The 17053-nt window shown below is 33.6% G+C and overlaps 1 non-coding gene across 1 annotated transcript; it reads right to left on the bottom strand.

The window, feature by feature from the left end:
* Nucleotides 1-16644: 16644 nt before the first annotated feature.
* Nucleotides 16645-16726, bottom strand: Trnas-aga (transfer RNA serine (anticodon AGA)). The gene has a single exon. It is a non-coding gene; the product is annotated as a tRNA-Ser (tRNA).
* Nucleotides 16727-17053: the final 327 nt, after the last annotated feature.

Genomic DNA, 17053 nt, shown 5'->3' with positions numbered 1-17053 from the left:
TGGAGTGGTTGAACAATATCAACCGGAAATCATGGAAAATAAGAAGAAAACTCGTTCCGATCACGAAAGCGGCACGCGGGGAAGGAAAAGAAGCCTTCATTAAGGTTGACAAACTGTACATCAACAAAAAGTTGTATAGTGAATAGGCCGATAGTGGGAGTTCTATAGACGTCGTCTCATGGAATATTCTGGGATGAACTATCTCAAAACTGAGTGATTTAAAATTCACTTCATTCCTGTGCCAACATGATATCATTTGTCTAACGGAAACATGGACAAACAAGAATTCTATTCTTAACCTCAATGGTTATAGTAGAACAATACACTTATATAGACGCTACCAACATCGCAGAGCGAAACGTTCCAGCGGCGGAATTATTATATACAAAAAAGACACTATACGAAAATGAGTTGGATTAGTAAGAAATGATTTAAAATGTGTAGTATGGCTTAAACTTGATTAAACATATTAAAAAAAAGGAATCCGATATATATTTAGGAGTTTTATATGTTCCACCAGAAAATTCTGCTGTTCATGATATGTATGAGGAAGATATATTCTCAAAATTAGAATCAGATGTTACCTTTTTCAATAATAGAGGCAACTTAGTTATTACTGGCGATGCAAACGCCAGGACCGGGCATAAGGCCGATTTTATTGTCAATGATCGAAACCTTGGTAATATTGATTTTTTAGAAATAGACACCCCACTCCAACGGTCAGCCTGTGACAGAGGCTCAAACAGATTCGGATACTAGTTATTAGATTTATGTACATCTACTAATTTCAGAATAGTAAATGGTAGACTTTTTAAAGATAAAGGCATTGGAAAATTAACTTGCTATACAAATAATGGGGAAAATACAGTCGACTACCTCATAACATCATACAAGCATTTTAAAGATATAACCGACTTTAAGGTCCACGATTTTAACGAATTTTCCAACAATGCCCCACTGACATTTGCTCTGAACGCGAACAATTTGAGTATTAACGGTGTAAATCATCCGCGCATACATTTGGCGTTGTGGGGTTCAAGATTTAGAGTACAGTATGCAATCAGGCGTTAACTCAAACTTCGACCCAGATTTATTGGTATCGATATTTACTAATTTTCTCAATACACGCGGTGAACCGTATTTTAAACGAGTGAATAATAACCAAAATAATGGTTTCTCTTCAGAAGACAAGATCAAACAACGCTGGTTTAATGATGAATGCAAGCAAAAGCGGGCGGAATATTTACGTACAGTGTATGAATATAATTTACTAAAAAATGAAAATTCGAGGGCTATAATGCTTGCTTCGAAGAAGGATTATACGTATTTTTGTAGACAAACAAAATCAAGGTATAAACGTGCACAAGGCAGACAAATTAATGACTTAAGTCGTAAAGCGCCACGCGAATTATGGAAATTATTTAAGAAGCAATCACCATCTACGAACGCGGAAAATGTCTCGATTCAAGAATTTTTTGGATACTTTAGCACTTTATATTCTTACACTGATGTCAATTCTAACAGCAATGAATATGACGAATTCCTACAAGTATTCGATCGTATTGAAAATCAGACCAGCTCCTATCCGGAACTTGATAAGAAGAGATTAAATAAGGGATCAAGCGTCTTAACAATAACAAAGCAGCCTCACATGACAATATTATTTACGAATATTTCAAAGAAGCAATCGATGTTATAGCAAGATCTTTATAAATATTATTTAACTACATTTTATATACTAAACTATTCCCAAAAAGTTGGTCGTCCGGAGTGATTCTACCAATTTATAAACGCGGAGATGTTTCCGACCCTCACAATTTCAGAGGCAATGCGCTGATAAGCTGCTTTGCCGAACTTTTTTCCGGAATTATAAATGAATGTCTAAAATATTGGGCAGAATCATATGGTATCGTAACGGATGCACAATTTTGTTTTAAACCGAATTGTAGCACAGTTGACGCAATGTGTATCCTAAATGCTTAAATAGAGAAACAGCTAAAAGTTACAAATAAGCTCTTCTGTTGCTACATCGATTACCGGAAGGCATATGGCGTCATAAATAGGGGGCAGCTCTGGTACAAAATGATCAATCAGGAGTTGATGGCAAGTTAATGGCTATTATTCGTTCGATGCACAATGAGGTGAAACTGCAAGTTACAAACATGAGTTCCCTTTCTGACCTATTTAGTAGAAACGTTGACTTATTGCAAGGCGAAATAACATCGCCAATCATGTTTCTCACTTTTCGTGAATGATATAGTCAGTCTTCAAAACGGATTGAACGCTGGTATAACACTTGATCAATTATCGGTCTATCTACTCCTATTTTGGACGATGCAGTTATTTTCTCCGGAACCAAAGAAGACTTACAGGAATCTTTAAACAACCTAGAAATATATTGTAATACGTGGAACTTAACTATCAATATTGATGAAACAAATATATTAATGGTTTTTCGAAAGGGTGGTGTAATGAACAAAAATTATAAATGGACATTAAAAGCAATGCAATTGAAATAGTCAGTAACTTTAATTATTTAGGTATCGTACTATCTAGTGGCGGATCATACATACCAGCCACAAACACCTAATATGGTAAAGCGACAAGAGCAATGAATAGATTGTTCTCTATTTCAAAAGAAATGGTCCCAATAAAAATCATGTTCAAGTTATTCGATTCATATGTTGTGTTTATTTTGAATTATTATTGTGAAGTATGGGGGTTTATAACTGCCAATAATATTGAACGTGTTCAAAGAAAATTTGTAAAAGATTATTAAATGTAAAGATGTCAACTAATTCATTGTCATTGTATGCGGAAGTTGGTCGTTTCCCTTCGATCATTGGACGTTATTTAAGAATTATTAAATATTTTCTAAAACTATATCAAACTAAGCAAATTAACTGTATTCTACACACTGTTATAAATGGTCAAAGATCAGAAATTTTTAAACGAAATTATACAGTGAATTGATCATCAAAAGTTCGCGATATACTTAGCCAAACATGATTTGGAGATGCATGGTTATTCCCTGAATCTATTAATATCGCCAAATTCATCCCTTTATTAAATAATGTAGGTGGAAGTAGCGTACCCAGGATAGAATTTTTTTATTTGTTTTTTAGGAGCCCAATATATTCAAATAAATAAATAAAATCATGTTTAATGAGAAAAACAAATTGACAAAGAGCCACGAAAAAAAAATCCCCACCCTCTGATAATGGAATCATAACAAGGTCATTAACTAGAATTTACCATAGACCTGTCTTCGCGGGCCGCAAAAATGTCAAAACAAGCTTTAATCCAAAGCATCCCTTGATCCTCCTTTGGGCAATCGGACAACCTTTCAAAAAAGCATTGACGTGTAATGGAATGCTCTGCATGATAATTCATGAAATGTAAGAAAGAACATGCAGAAGGTCGTTCCTTTACTATCATGCATTATAGATTGTTGAAACGGCAAATACTTATTAAATGACACACATGAACAAGCATATACAAACAAATACTTTCTAGATACATGGTGAATCAGAAACAAGCAAAAACATTAAAGCATGTTAACAACATATACAATTAAATAGTATCAGTAAACAGCATTTATGGAAGATTCGTAAACGTTTTGCAAAAATAAATATCTTTAACATCGACTTGCATAACGTGCTATAGAAAACAATTTAGTATAATGGAGTATAAATTAGTTTTATTTTCACCAAAGGGAATTAAAAATAAAAGTTATCATAAATCGCAAACACGAGCTTTACAAATAAACTGATTGAACGCCTCCTTTTTGACAGGTTAATCCCATTAATTATGCAACCCGAATTTTTATAAGATATATGTGAAAGACAATATTTTGTGAAGTTTATTGAAAGAGTTTCTATTTGTGTCTATAATAAAAATAAAAAATAAACAAGACGCACACACCTCTGTTGATGATTGTGTAGCATTCATATAAGAGAAACTGCAATGCATACAAATAATCTGTCAAATACTGTGTTCCATTGACTAGCAGATGTACTTTACTTAATATGTGTATAAAAAGGGGATACATAACTCAGTTATTATAAATTATGTTTTATTGATATACTTACGCGCAAAGCGCTAAAAGTTTGCGACTGAATAGATTTCAAGGAATACAATATACTGCTGTGAGGTATTCGGAAACGACCGGCGATATGTTTTTTACATAGTACAAGTCCAGGGTGGGCATAGCTGAACTAATTATGAAGGAAAAAACGTTTTTTAAAGTAGGTCAGAGTACTTTTCTTAATGTGTACTGGGTCAAAGTACTTTTCTTAATGTGTACACACAGTCAGGTGTTTTGCATTAAACTTGGACAACACGATCGTTGAGTGCAAACTTATCAAAAACGCGCCAATTTTCGTTTACCTGTGTATAATGCTTTGCTTAACTTACCCGATTGAGGATATTATTATTTATAAGAACAGTATGTGGCATTCATCATAGATTCGCATTTAAATAGGAGGTCGAAGAAATGGGTATATTTGTAACCGTTACATTTCATACTGACATCTATTGTATTCAATTCGATTATTAAATATAGCGATTCCACCAACGTGTCGCTCGTCCGTTTGCAATTGTGTTGATAAAAGCTCGTTATTTGTTAATTTACATTACTCCGAAAAAAAAAACGTTTTTATTTCTGAACCATTGTAACTTTTGCCAAATCGTAACATTAAATTGAGATCAAAGATGAATATTTTACAGCATTATTTTAATGTGAAATGACTTCATTGACTACATCGCCAGCTGTAAATCAAACTCACTTAATAATCAATCAGATTTCGTTTATTACGGCCAAATGGTCCGACATACAAAGACTGTCGGAGTAATGGATACAGCGATTTATGAAAGCACAACTTAGTGGGCGGAGCGATCGCGTATTTGGCGACTGGTCAATTGCATATGGTTATCATATATTTCTAAGAGAGTGAGCAGAATAACGGCACCAAGACATTTCGCTTGTTAAACTTGAAGTTATGTTTTAAACGTCAATTAAGCCTGAATTTCATAAAATAATAATTACTAGCTTCCTATGAGTATACGATAATTAAGGTTGCTGTTTAAAACTAAAACGATAACCTAACTGTGATCATTCCTAACATTCAAGCTTGGTTCATGAACATTTCAGTGTGTTATAAAAAATATATGACACATATGTAATTCTTTTGCAAACGAATACATATTTATTTTTCGAGAAACACAGTGTTCTTATAAATTTTAAAATTTTCAATTATACTCAATATAAAATAAAATTAATTTCATCTACATTGAAACAAACATGTCGGCGACATGAGATTTATTTCTTACTATTCACATCGCTCCTACACAAGTCAAATACTTAAATAGATGATTTATAGCTCACCGACACATGTGTGAGCAATAAAAGTTCATTAGCAGCTTGCTTTAGGTTTCTATAATAGTAAATACATAATCAAGTGATGTATGACTAAATAGTATATCTGAGTAACTTGTGATGAGTGCCACGCATCGCACGAAACATTAAATTCATATGATGGCGCCATTAGACAATAAGCACCTTTTGTACAGATTAGTTAAGATATATTCACGAATTATCCGAATGATTGTAGTAGTTGAAGTTACACACATGCATAATAGGACCTAAGAACATGTGTATAATATTTACGATTGAACGTTTTCCTTAATACTGTGTATTTTTTAACCCTCTCAACGGCGATACTCTGTGAACATAATTTAAATAATACATTGATCTTACAGCTGGTATATACGATTGTGATGTCATCATATTAATTTTCTTACTTTTAAACCAATTAATAAATATAAACAGAAGAGATAACAAGAGCACCGCCTAGCGGGTGCAGACCGCTCATCTATTTTTCTTTTTAAAGGTGTAGGGACCTATCCAAATTTCAATCACAAACGAGGGAAGTGGAGAGGGGTGTATAGTGTGGGAGTGTGGTCATTTATTACATTATCTTCAAAAAAATGAAAAAAAATGCAAAATATATATATATATTTTTGGGAGGGGGGATTCTTGGGTGGGATGGTTTGACGGTATTTCCAAAATGAAATAATAAAAATAAATATTTGTGTTTTTAACCGTGTTTGAAAAAAAAAAAAAGAAGTGTTTGTCAGAAACACAATGCCCCCTATTGCGCCGCTTTGAATTTTTTAAATATTTTTTTACCTTTGACCTTGAAGGATGACCACAACTCAAAATGTGCAGTTTTATGAGAACGCCGCTTTGAAATATTGTTTTGACCTTTGACCTTGAAGGATGACCTTGACCTTGATGGATGACCTTGACCTTGAACTTCCACCACTCAAAATGTGCAGCTTCATGATACGGCCGCTTTGAATTATTTTTTTAGACGTTTGACCTTGAAGAATGACATTGACCTTGAACTTCCACCACTCAAAATGTGCAGCTTAATGAGAACGCCGCTTTGAAATGTTTTTATTTTTTAACTTTGACCTTGAAGAATTACCTTGACCTTGAAGGATGACCTTGACCTTTAACTTCCACCACTCAAAATGTGCAGCTTCATGATAACGCCGCCTAAAAAAAAATACCTTTGACCTTGACGGATGACCTTGACCTTGAAGAATGACCTTGACCTTGAACTTCCACCACTCAAAATGTGCAGCTTCATGAGAACGCCGCTTTGAATTTATTTTTTTGACCTTTGACCTTGAAGAATGACCTTGACCTTGAAGGATGACCTTGAACTTCCGACACTCAAAATGTTCAGCTTCATGAGAACGCCGCTTTGAATTTTTATTTTATTTTTTTGACCTTATAGGATTACCTTGACCTTGAACTTTCACCACTCAAAATGTGCAGCTTCATGACATACACATGCATGCCGATTATCAAGTTGCTATCTTCAATATTAAAAAAGTTATGGCCAATGTTAAAGTTTTCGGACGGACAGACGCCATATATTCGACATTTGACCTTGAAAGATGACCTTGACCTTCACCTTTCACCACTCAAATTTTTTAGCTCCATGAGATACACATGCATGCCAAATATCAAGTTGCTATCTTCAATATTGAAAAAGTTATTGCCCATGTTAAAGATTTCGGACGGACAGACACCATAAATTTGACATTTGACCTTGAAGGATGACCTTAACCTTAACCTTTTACCACTTTAAATGTGCAGCTCCATGAGATACACATGCATGCCAAATATCAAGTTGCTATCTTCAAAAGTAAAAAAGTTATGGCCAATGTTATAGTTTTTTTCGGACGGACGGACAGACTGACTGACATACTGACGGACAGTTCAACTGCTATATGCCAACCTACCAGGGGTATAAACATTATTTTTTGGGGTGGGGGTGGGGGTATAGTGTGAGGGTGTGGTGGTAATTTATAAGATGATATTTATATTTTTTAATCATAATGGGGGGATTGAGGGGGGATTCGTGGGGGGGGGGCGTGAGGATGGTTTGGGTGGAGTCTATTTGGGTATGTCAGGTAAGAGTTGTTTTGTTAAAGTATCAATCGAATCTAATCATAAATAAATAAGTTATGGCAATTTTAGCAAAATTTATTAATTTGACCTTGAGAGTCAAGGTCATTCAAAGGTCAAGGTAAAATTCTACTTGACAGGTACAGTACCCTCATGATAGCATGAAAGTATTTGAAGTTTAAAAGCAATAGCCTTGATACTTAACAAGTAAAGTGGATCTAAACACAAAATGTAACCATATATACAAAGTTACTAAGTCAAAAAAAGGGCCATATTTCCGTAAAAATGACAACCAGAGTTATGCAACTTGTCCTTTAATGTCCCCTTATGATAGTTTGCTAGTGTTCCAAGTATGAAAGCAATATCTATGATACTTTAGGGGTAAAGTGGACCAAAACACAAAACTTAACCAAATTTTCAAGAATAAAGGGCCCATAATTCCGTCAAAATGCCAGTCAGCGTTACATAACTGTGCCTGCACAGTCCCCTTACGATAGTTAGTAAGTGTTGCAAGTATGAAAGCAATAGCTTTGATACTTCAGAAAAAAAGTGGACCTAAACCCAAAACTTAACCAAAATTTTCAATTTTCTAAGTATAAAAAGTACACATAATTCTGTCAAAATGCAAGTCAGAGTTATCTAACTTTGCCTGCCCAGTTCCTTCATGATAGTAAGTAAGTGTACCAAGTTTGAATGCAATAGCATTGATACTTTATGAGAAACGTGGACCTAAACGCAAAACTTAACCGGACGCCGACGCCGACGCCGACGCCGACACCAAGGTGATGACAATAGTTCTTTTTTTTTTTAAATAGATGAGCTAAAAATTATACGGAGCAGTTTTACAAGTTAACCATGAACCTAAATTCGTATCCTCACGAAACATATTTACCTCCCTACCTCACTAGGGAAAAAGCACTTGCATTAATGCCGTAATAAATACTTGTGAATCGTATTTTAAATAATAAGTGTCAATGGTATATGTCAAAATCCTTATTAAACATATTATATGTTGTTTATATGTTTTAGTTAATTTAAAAATGTTCATGCTTATAATAGCTAACATACAACAAGATCATTTAAATCACTTACAATTTTCCGAACACAGTAACATTCATTTACACATTTTTTTTGCACGGACGACCTTCGTAAGTGATTACAACTATATCCTTCATTTAATACAGAATCACAGATTACAAATCATGTACACGCTTGGCCAATTACAACCTTTCGATATTTACGATTGAAATATGAATTTACCTTAGTTTTATTAATGCTCTTTTATTTGAAGAAAATACTTTATATAAAATATTTATTTCACTTTAAAACCTGTCAGTATACTTAATTTTCACTCTTTTTGAATATGTTTTTTTTGTTATAGTTTAAAGTGCATTTTTTTATATTAATCGCGATTTTTCCTTGATAACAGAGACCCAAAAAGTAATGAATATACAAACAAACTACAATTATTACGACATGTTCATATACATGAAACCTCAGACGATATAACATAAACAAAGATCATGAGGACATAAGTCAGCATTATTTTATGTTTATGGAACGTGCCTTAGTAATTATGTTTAGGTCGAATACAAGTTATTTTATATCAACGGACGATATATCTGTCCCTGATGGTGATTGAAACACCCCGCACTTTATTAAACATAAATCGAGATTGTGTTTTCATTAATTTAACATAAAAAATGTAAAGTAGCAAAATATGCTCACGTATAGTAATATAAAGAGAAACAAGTTTTGACTTCTTAGTGTTTTAACTTCTGACTTTGAATGTTGACATATTGTTGAAAACATGTGTGAATTTGTATAAAATGCATGTTATGCATGTTTCACGTATTCGTATAATTGATTATAAGATTAATTATAAAAACTAATAATAACCTTTGCTTATCACTCTTCATCATGATCATCAGCAGCAGCAGAAGCAGCAGTAGTAGAAGTAGCAGCAGCACAACACGCAGCAGCAGTTGCATAATCAGCATCAACAACACCATCAGCATCATCAGAATCAACATCGAAATCAATATTGATGTCAGCATGATCAATTTAGTTATCAATATTATCCTGTTTAATCTCAACAAGTTATTCTATAAAAATACTTGGAAAACAAACAGCTAGGAAAGAATGTCTGTATTTGACAAAGCATTCTGCCCATACATGCAACACACAGTTCCTCTACCGAGCCGTCCATTAACATAGTGATATCGTTCTCCATGAAAGATACGTAATAGGATCCAATCTTACATGAGCTGAGAACTGGACTAAATCATTACTTTATATCGATTTTTATCATAGCAATAACACAAGTAAAATAGTGTAGCCTATTATTAAAAAAAAACACATATACATGAAGGGATGAGATGGCGGTTTTATTCCCCTTCTCATATAAACGCCCAATATAACTAACTCATGCATGGTTCGTGTCAAACATTTACCACTCTCTCTTTTCTACATATTTATGCAAATTATTCACATTATTATGATGATCATACTGTTTGAACAATTCTAAATCAATAAAATAACAACTTAAATTAAACCCGTTCTATGCAAACATAAGGTAAAACTTTTAGTTAAACGTGTAGAAAGCTTTATGTTTGTTTTATGCACACATTACCCGTAATTTTAAAGAGCGATATAAGATACCAGTACTCTCACTGGGGGTAATCACGTGACGATCAACATGGCAACGTCTGTGCCGAAACAGTATTTTCCGTGTAATACCCTTAAAACTTTTGTTAACTGTTCAAATGATGCTCATTTCCATATTTACGGTGGTATAGAGGTGACATTTACTCCTCCGTTTTTAAAGCACTCCTCTTTTTTTAAATTGCAGTCCTCTGTTTTATCTTGTTCCCACAACATAATAACTGGATAGAACGACTTACTAAGTCGAGGGGATGAGATACAAAACAGAGGATTTCCAAACTAAATAAATTAGGAGTGCACTAAAAAAACGAGCAATTCAGTAAATAAAGGAGGGTACATTCAACAAAAGAGGAGAGAATATGAGCTAACTCAACGGAACGACTTTCAAACTCGTGAGAACGAGGAAGCTTTTGCGTGGTAACGATTTACTAAGTCGAGGGAAAAAGATAGAAAAAAAAGAGGAGTGCAAAACTAAATAAAAGAGGAGTGCAATGAAAAAAGAGCGGTGCAATTAATACAGGAGGTTTTATTCAACAAAAGAGGGTAAAATTTTAGTTAACTCGAGGGAACGACTTTTTAACTCGTTGGAACGAGTTAGCTATATTGTGTGAACGACAAACTAAGTCGAGGGAACGAGATAGAAAAAAGGAGTGCACATGTAAAAAACAGAGGAGTGCTGTGAATAAAGAGTGGAACATTAAGTAATGGATGGGTGCATTTAAAAATTAACTGCAGCGCTCTTTGTTTAGTACACTCCTATTTCATTTGGTTTTGCATTTCTTTTTTCTATCTCGTTCCCTCTACTCGCTTTCCACGACATAGCTGACTCGTTCACACGAGTTAGTTAGTCAATCTTTCGACATAGTATGCGATAGAAAAAAAAGAGGTGCAATTTAAACAAACGGAGTGAATATCACGTCCTTGACACCGTACATATCAGTAGGGAAATGCTAAGCGTTTATTTCGCTTTATATCTCAAATAAACACGCTTTGATTTTGTAAGCGGGAGCTGTAATTCTGTGATGCTGCTTGATAAAATCCACTTTATTTTAAAGTTAAATAATCTACCGAAAAGTTAAATAAACATAAACCATCCTTGATGTTTGACATATTCCTAGTTTCTTATTATGTTTTTTACCAAAGTATGACCTCTTGTTTTTTTGCCAGACACGAGTTCCAAATTTAATCGGGTATGACCGAGGTCCCTCGTTTTTTGCATTTAACATATATTACTTCGAGATGTCAGTGGAGATTCAGTAACGTTAGTGGATGAAAAGCATATCTTCTATTAAAAATGTCAAACAACAAACTCGTTATATACTTTTGTATGTGTGAAAAAGAAACACTGAAACTGCATTGTTTACTATAGAACGCTGAAAAAGACACATTGCGTTTTGTCCAAGCAAATATATACATCAACCATACACTACGTCTAGCGCGATTTCTGCCATCCACCTCACTCCCACCGTGGACAATTTTTCGTGAGCGTGGAAAATTACCGCGATCGGAAGGTGTTTCCATCATGATAGATCGCGTCGACAGTGGCTGAACACCGCGGGTGTTATCGGGAAATCGATCTCACGATGGACCACCATGATCACGATGGACCACCGCGGCCTCGGTGCTTCGCGGTGAAATACAGGTAAATGTGAATTTACATGCATATTTCGATATTGCAGACCGTATAATTTTTGCAATGTTCTAGAATGTTTTGTTACATAACGGTCACCGGAAAAAACTTTGCGAAACCGAATTTCGCAAACTTAAGTACCCTTTTTCTTAAAAGTTTGCTTATTTGTGATAAAGTATAAGATAAAAGTCTAACTTGTGATTAATAATTGGTTATTTTTGCTTGAAAAATGCGTTTTCTTCACTATGAACTTTATTTGCAAAGTTGTGGTTCCCATGGGATTTTTGTTTTCCCATGGGATTTTTCATTTTCCCATGGGAATTTCGGTTTATCCCATGGGATTTTTCTCCAGCTTTTTTTATGGGAGCAAAAATCCCATGGGATTTTCAAAAACATAAAACACGTTCGTTTGTGCTTAGTTATCGATTTTAAGCATTGTTAAAGCATTTGTGCTTATTTTCGTTCAATTTTCTTTGATGGAAAAAAAATCCCATGTTTTTATGGGAAAAAAAATCCCATGGGATTTTTTTCAGATTTTTAGAGATTTATTCATGTAACCTTCAGAAACACTACCTTTTAACAAATGATGAGCAATTATCGCGATTTCAACGCGTTAAATCGTGTTTAAAAAAAAATCCCATGGGATTTTTGTCCCATGGGATGTTTTTCCCATGGGATTTTTTCCCATGCGATTTTTTTCCCAATGGGATTTTTTTAAGGTTTAAGTTTCTAAATGCTATATAATAATAATAATAATAATAATAATAATAATAATAATAATTATTATTATTATAATAATAATTATAATAATAATCGTGCTCAATATGATGAATTTGTACTTTTAAGCGACTAACATTTTTATTCGAGCCGATCGTCGAGTCCGAATGGTGAGTATAAGAGCAATTTACCAGTACAAATAAATCTCACTTGTGTAGAGAACGCTACCGTACTATAAAATAATCTTGATAATAAGTCATATCATTTCTCGACAGAAAATGAAAACAGTATCCATATTGATGTCAGCAATGTCCCCTGCTATGATAAATATTGACAAAATGAAAACCTTGACAATAATTCCGTGTCGAATACGCATTATATTATAGCAATCAAATTCATATAAGCATTGATAAGATAATATGCGAAAATGGGTCTTATGTCATATACGGCCAGTGTAGCTCCATTCCATAATGTCCGGTATTAAGTCACGTCAAGTTTCGTGGTCGAATTATAGCATAATAATCAGTTTCACATTACGCGAATCATATGAGTTTCCCTACATATATTGTGTTAAAATTTATGTTACACTAATGTGCGATGATGAAAGGGGGATATCGGTAATTCTACATTCGCCCGCCTAGTACCGAAATCCCCATATTTACGCCTTAAAGGGTCAATAGGTCATCGGTATGAATGGTTTTTGACTTCACATGAATGTTAAGGTGCAAAAAAATGATATTAAGTTTAATTATTAAGCACTCTTGACAGCATTAAGTTGCCTCTCAGTGGGGATTTCGGTAATTTTACACTAGAACTTAAACGCGCGCCGGTACCGAAATCCTGCTGTACAAACCTTCAAGTGTCAACAAAATTATTATAGTGTTTTTTTTCATTAGCAACCAGTGACATGTATTATCTCCCATTCGGTTACTTCTTTTGGAAAATAATTAGCAGGGATTTCGGTACTGCTACATTCGAACGCCCAGAGCCGAAATCACCCATGTTTACGCCAATCCCCCATATTACGCCTTAAAGGGTCTATATGTCATTATGTTTGGGTTTTGGCTTTGCATTAATGTTGATTTGTACACAATCATATTAGTGTTAATCATTTAAACACTCTTATCAGAATATTTTTTTCCATTATTAAATAGTTTATTAATGTAAAAAATGTGTAAACGAATGTAAAACAGGTAAAATGTACATTTGAAACATTGGTTACACAAAAGTATATGTAAATATAACATGACATAGTAATAATAAGTCTTCAGAAAGTATTTCCAAACAAATCTGATGAAACAAATGATATCGTACTACCTTATTTACAATATGCTTTACACTTTTGCAATTTAGTTATCAATGTTTAATCAAAGCAAAAATCAGCATATGTTGCCTCTTAGCGGGGATTTCGGTAATTCTTAACAAGCACCTAAACCCGCGCCGGTACCGAAATCCCCGCTGTACAAACCTTCAAGTGTAAAAAAATACTGATTTAGGTTTAAATAATGGGAACAATAGTATTTTTGGCCACCAAAAAGCACTTCCGCGTCAACAAAACGATTGAAATTATGTCAGAAACCCAGCTTTTCATTGTATATATTGCAATACACCATCGGCCGCCGAGAGCGGAATACTGCGCTTGGCCGCTAAACAATGTGGATTTCATCAAATTAAATGTCAATTTTCGATTTTATTACAAAAATAAACACTGACTTTTTATAAATATGTCAAGCACGTACACTTAACAAAAAATCGATATATCTTTATGTAATGTAGAAAAGTAAAGCGCTTTATATATAACAATGTTTTATAATGTCTCTCTGGTTGAGTAGAAAAACTAAACAAAACCATGTAGAACATATAATATGTTTTCATAATTAAAAAAAATATTTAATGATGCACGTAATGTTTTATAATTGATATAAGTTCACGTGTCATTGAACGAGTTAAGGGAAAGATGCGAATTAAATTACACATAATTAAAAACGGATACTATACTGTCAGCTTGATTTATAAATTGTGTTCCATCGCGCCAATATATTCATTGTTCCATGAAATTGTGTATAAAAGCAAAACGATTGAAATTATGTCAGAAATCCTGCTTTTCACATGAAATGATCTTTAACACTTTATTTATTCCAATCAGGTAAATAACAAATACAATAATAGGGGAAGTCTATACTGTGTATTAGAAACCTGTTGTGGTGATCCCTATCTTATCCGCTCAATACACATCCACCTGGCTACTGTACAGAAAAAAATAGATTTACTTCCAAAATAACTGATTATCATTAATTGCTAACTTGTTGTCTACATTTTAAATTAACAACGATAATGGATCAACATCACCGTTGCGCAAGTATTAAGTTCACAGTAATCTGTACTTTAAATAGAGATAGCCTAATTAAAGACGGTGCTAATAAAGAACAAAGCGTGAATGTGGATATTAAGAAATAAGATCCTTTTTTGCATGACACTGGCAGTATATCATTTTATCTTATATAAATAAGCCACATTTAAGACATGGATAAAATTAAAATAAGACACATTTGCATCTTTCATTTCTTGAAAAAAAAAATAAGCACGCAGTCACATATAAATAAGATACATTGAAGACACAGAAAAAAATAAATAAGACACATTTGCATCTTTCACTAAATTTTCTTTAAAAAAACATGTGAAACTGAAGAAAAACATTTATTACTGACACATTATTCTAAAAGTCGACTGACAACTTAAGTTCAAAGAGGGATTTACAATTAAATAAGATCCATTTTCGCATGATGCTGGTTGTAGAGCGAGCAATACATTTCTTACTGACACATTATTCTAAAAGTCGACAGGCAACATAAATTCAAAGAGGGAACCACAATTAAATAAAATCAATTTTCGCATGATACTGGTTGTATAGCAAGTAGTCACATATTATTACAGCTTGCATTAGTTGCAATAATTTTGTTAAGTGCGCGTGCTTCTGAACGTTGCGTTAAGCGAGAGTGTTGGCATTTTGTTAGTTTTATATTTTGGTATTATGAATGATTTTTGCTTGATTTGAATTTGAAATAAACGCTTTCTGGCAAATAAGCATCGTCTTAATTTTAATACAAATAATGAACATTTGACATACAAAATGTCCAATAACATACCGGCAATAACATTATATATATGTTAATTTCTTTGCATGTTTAAACCGAAATTATAGCCGACATCGGCAGTTAGGGAAATTTTGTGACACACTTTTAACACATCAAACATGCATGATAGTTCTTTTTTCATATGATATTCCCCTGGTTGCTGTCCGGTGTATTGATGCAGTTGATAACGAGCACCCCGCCGGGACTACAGTAGGGTGCTAATACACACGTGTATCGTGTTCAATACCCGATCCATGCTACAACGTGTAAGAACGGAAATTTCGGTGATTCTACCTTTTTAAGCTTGCGCAACTCTAATGGGCACATATCCAAATATAATTTAATTAATTTTTTTCCTAATCAGCATCATTTCACTAAACCACATGCAAATTTGTAGGTAGGCTTTCCATGCTTAAAAAAAAATAAACCGATTTTTTCAAAACCACCCTCACGCTCGGCTTTTTTCCAGTTTATTTTCACCCCTGGGGTATATAAAAGTTCCATAATTCATTCAAATTTCCAAATATGGGCATGCAGTTGGTGTGTACAGATGCAGTAAAGGTGTTTAAAGTTTACACAAGATGAAAGTATTATTTTACAGACATTTATTTTTGGCAAATGTTAATCTATGGAATAGCGCCATGAAATGTAAGTGATTTCAGCCAGGTAAAAATTGGTTCGGTTAAAAACAAAGTGTCATAAAATTCAAAATAGTATCATTTAAGTTATATTTAAGTTATATTTTAAACTTAGTTTTTATAGAAACACTATATACAGCAAAAATACCAAAAAAATAGACAGATTTACCTTTTTTTTTTGAAATAAAAATAAAAATGCAACATGCATCATTCGTATTTTCAGCAGTAAATTAATCAATTTAGCCATAACGTTGTTTTAATTTTAAAATTGAAGGATGTGCATACAATTTTCAACATATTTAACAATAAACATAGCTTATGTGCTATATTAAATCAAATTACGTTAGAAAAGAAATAAAACGCGTCGCAAAAAGTATGCGATGTCGGCAGGAATCGAACCTGCGCGGGAAAATCCCAAAAGATTTCTAATCCATCGCCTTACCCACTCGGCCACGACAACATCACATCTGTGTAACCTTAAATTAGATATATATAAGTAAACAGGTAAAAAGGCTCGCTCGATCTTTGAAGAAATCGCGAAATCGTATTTTTCAGATGATAATTGGATCAAAGTCAATATTTATAGTGAAAATAATGTATTCTAAATGAATAAGTTAAACATATATCAAAATTCGAAGTTTGAAAAAAATAAAATGCATCTCTCGGAAATAAGCGATCATTGAAGATCGGCAATGATCGTAAAATAAATCGCGGGAAATCATTAGATGTGCGCTACCTTAAGGCTCTGATATCGAAATCACCGTTACTCCGATAAACGATCATAATT

Source organism: Dreissena polymorpha, chromosome 4, assembly GCF_020536995.1.
Source record: "Dreissena polymorpha isolate Duluth1 chromosome 4, UMN_Dpol_1.0, whole genome shotgun sequence".
In the NCBI taxonomy this organism is placed as follows: Eukaryota; Metazoa; Mollusca; class Bivalvia; order Myida; family Dreissenidae; genus Dreissena; species Dreissena polymorpha.
This window is presented reverse-complemented; position numbering and strand designations above follow the sequence as displayed.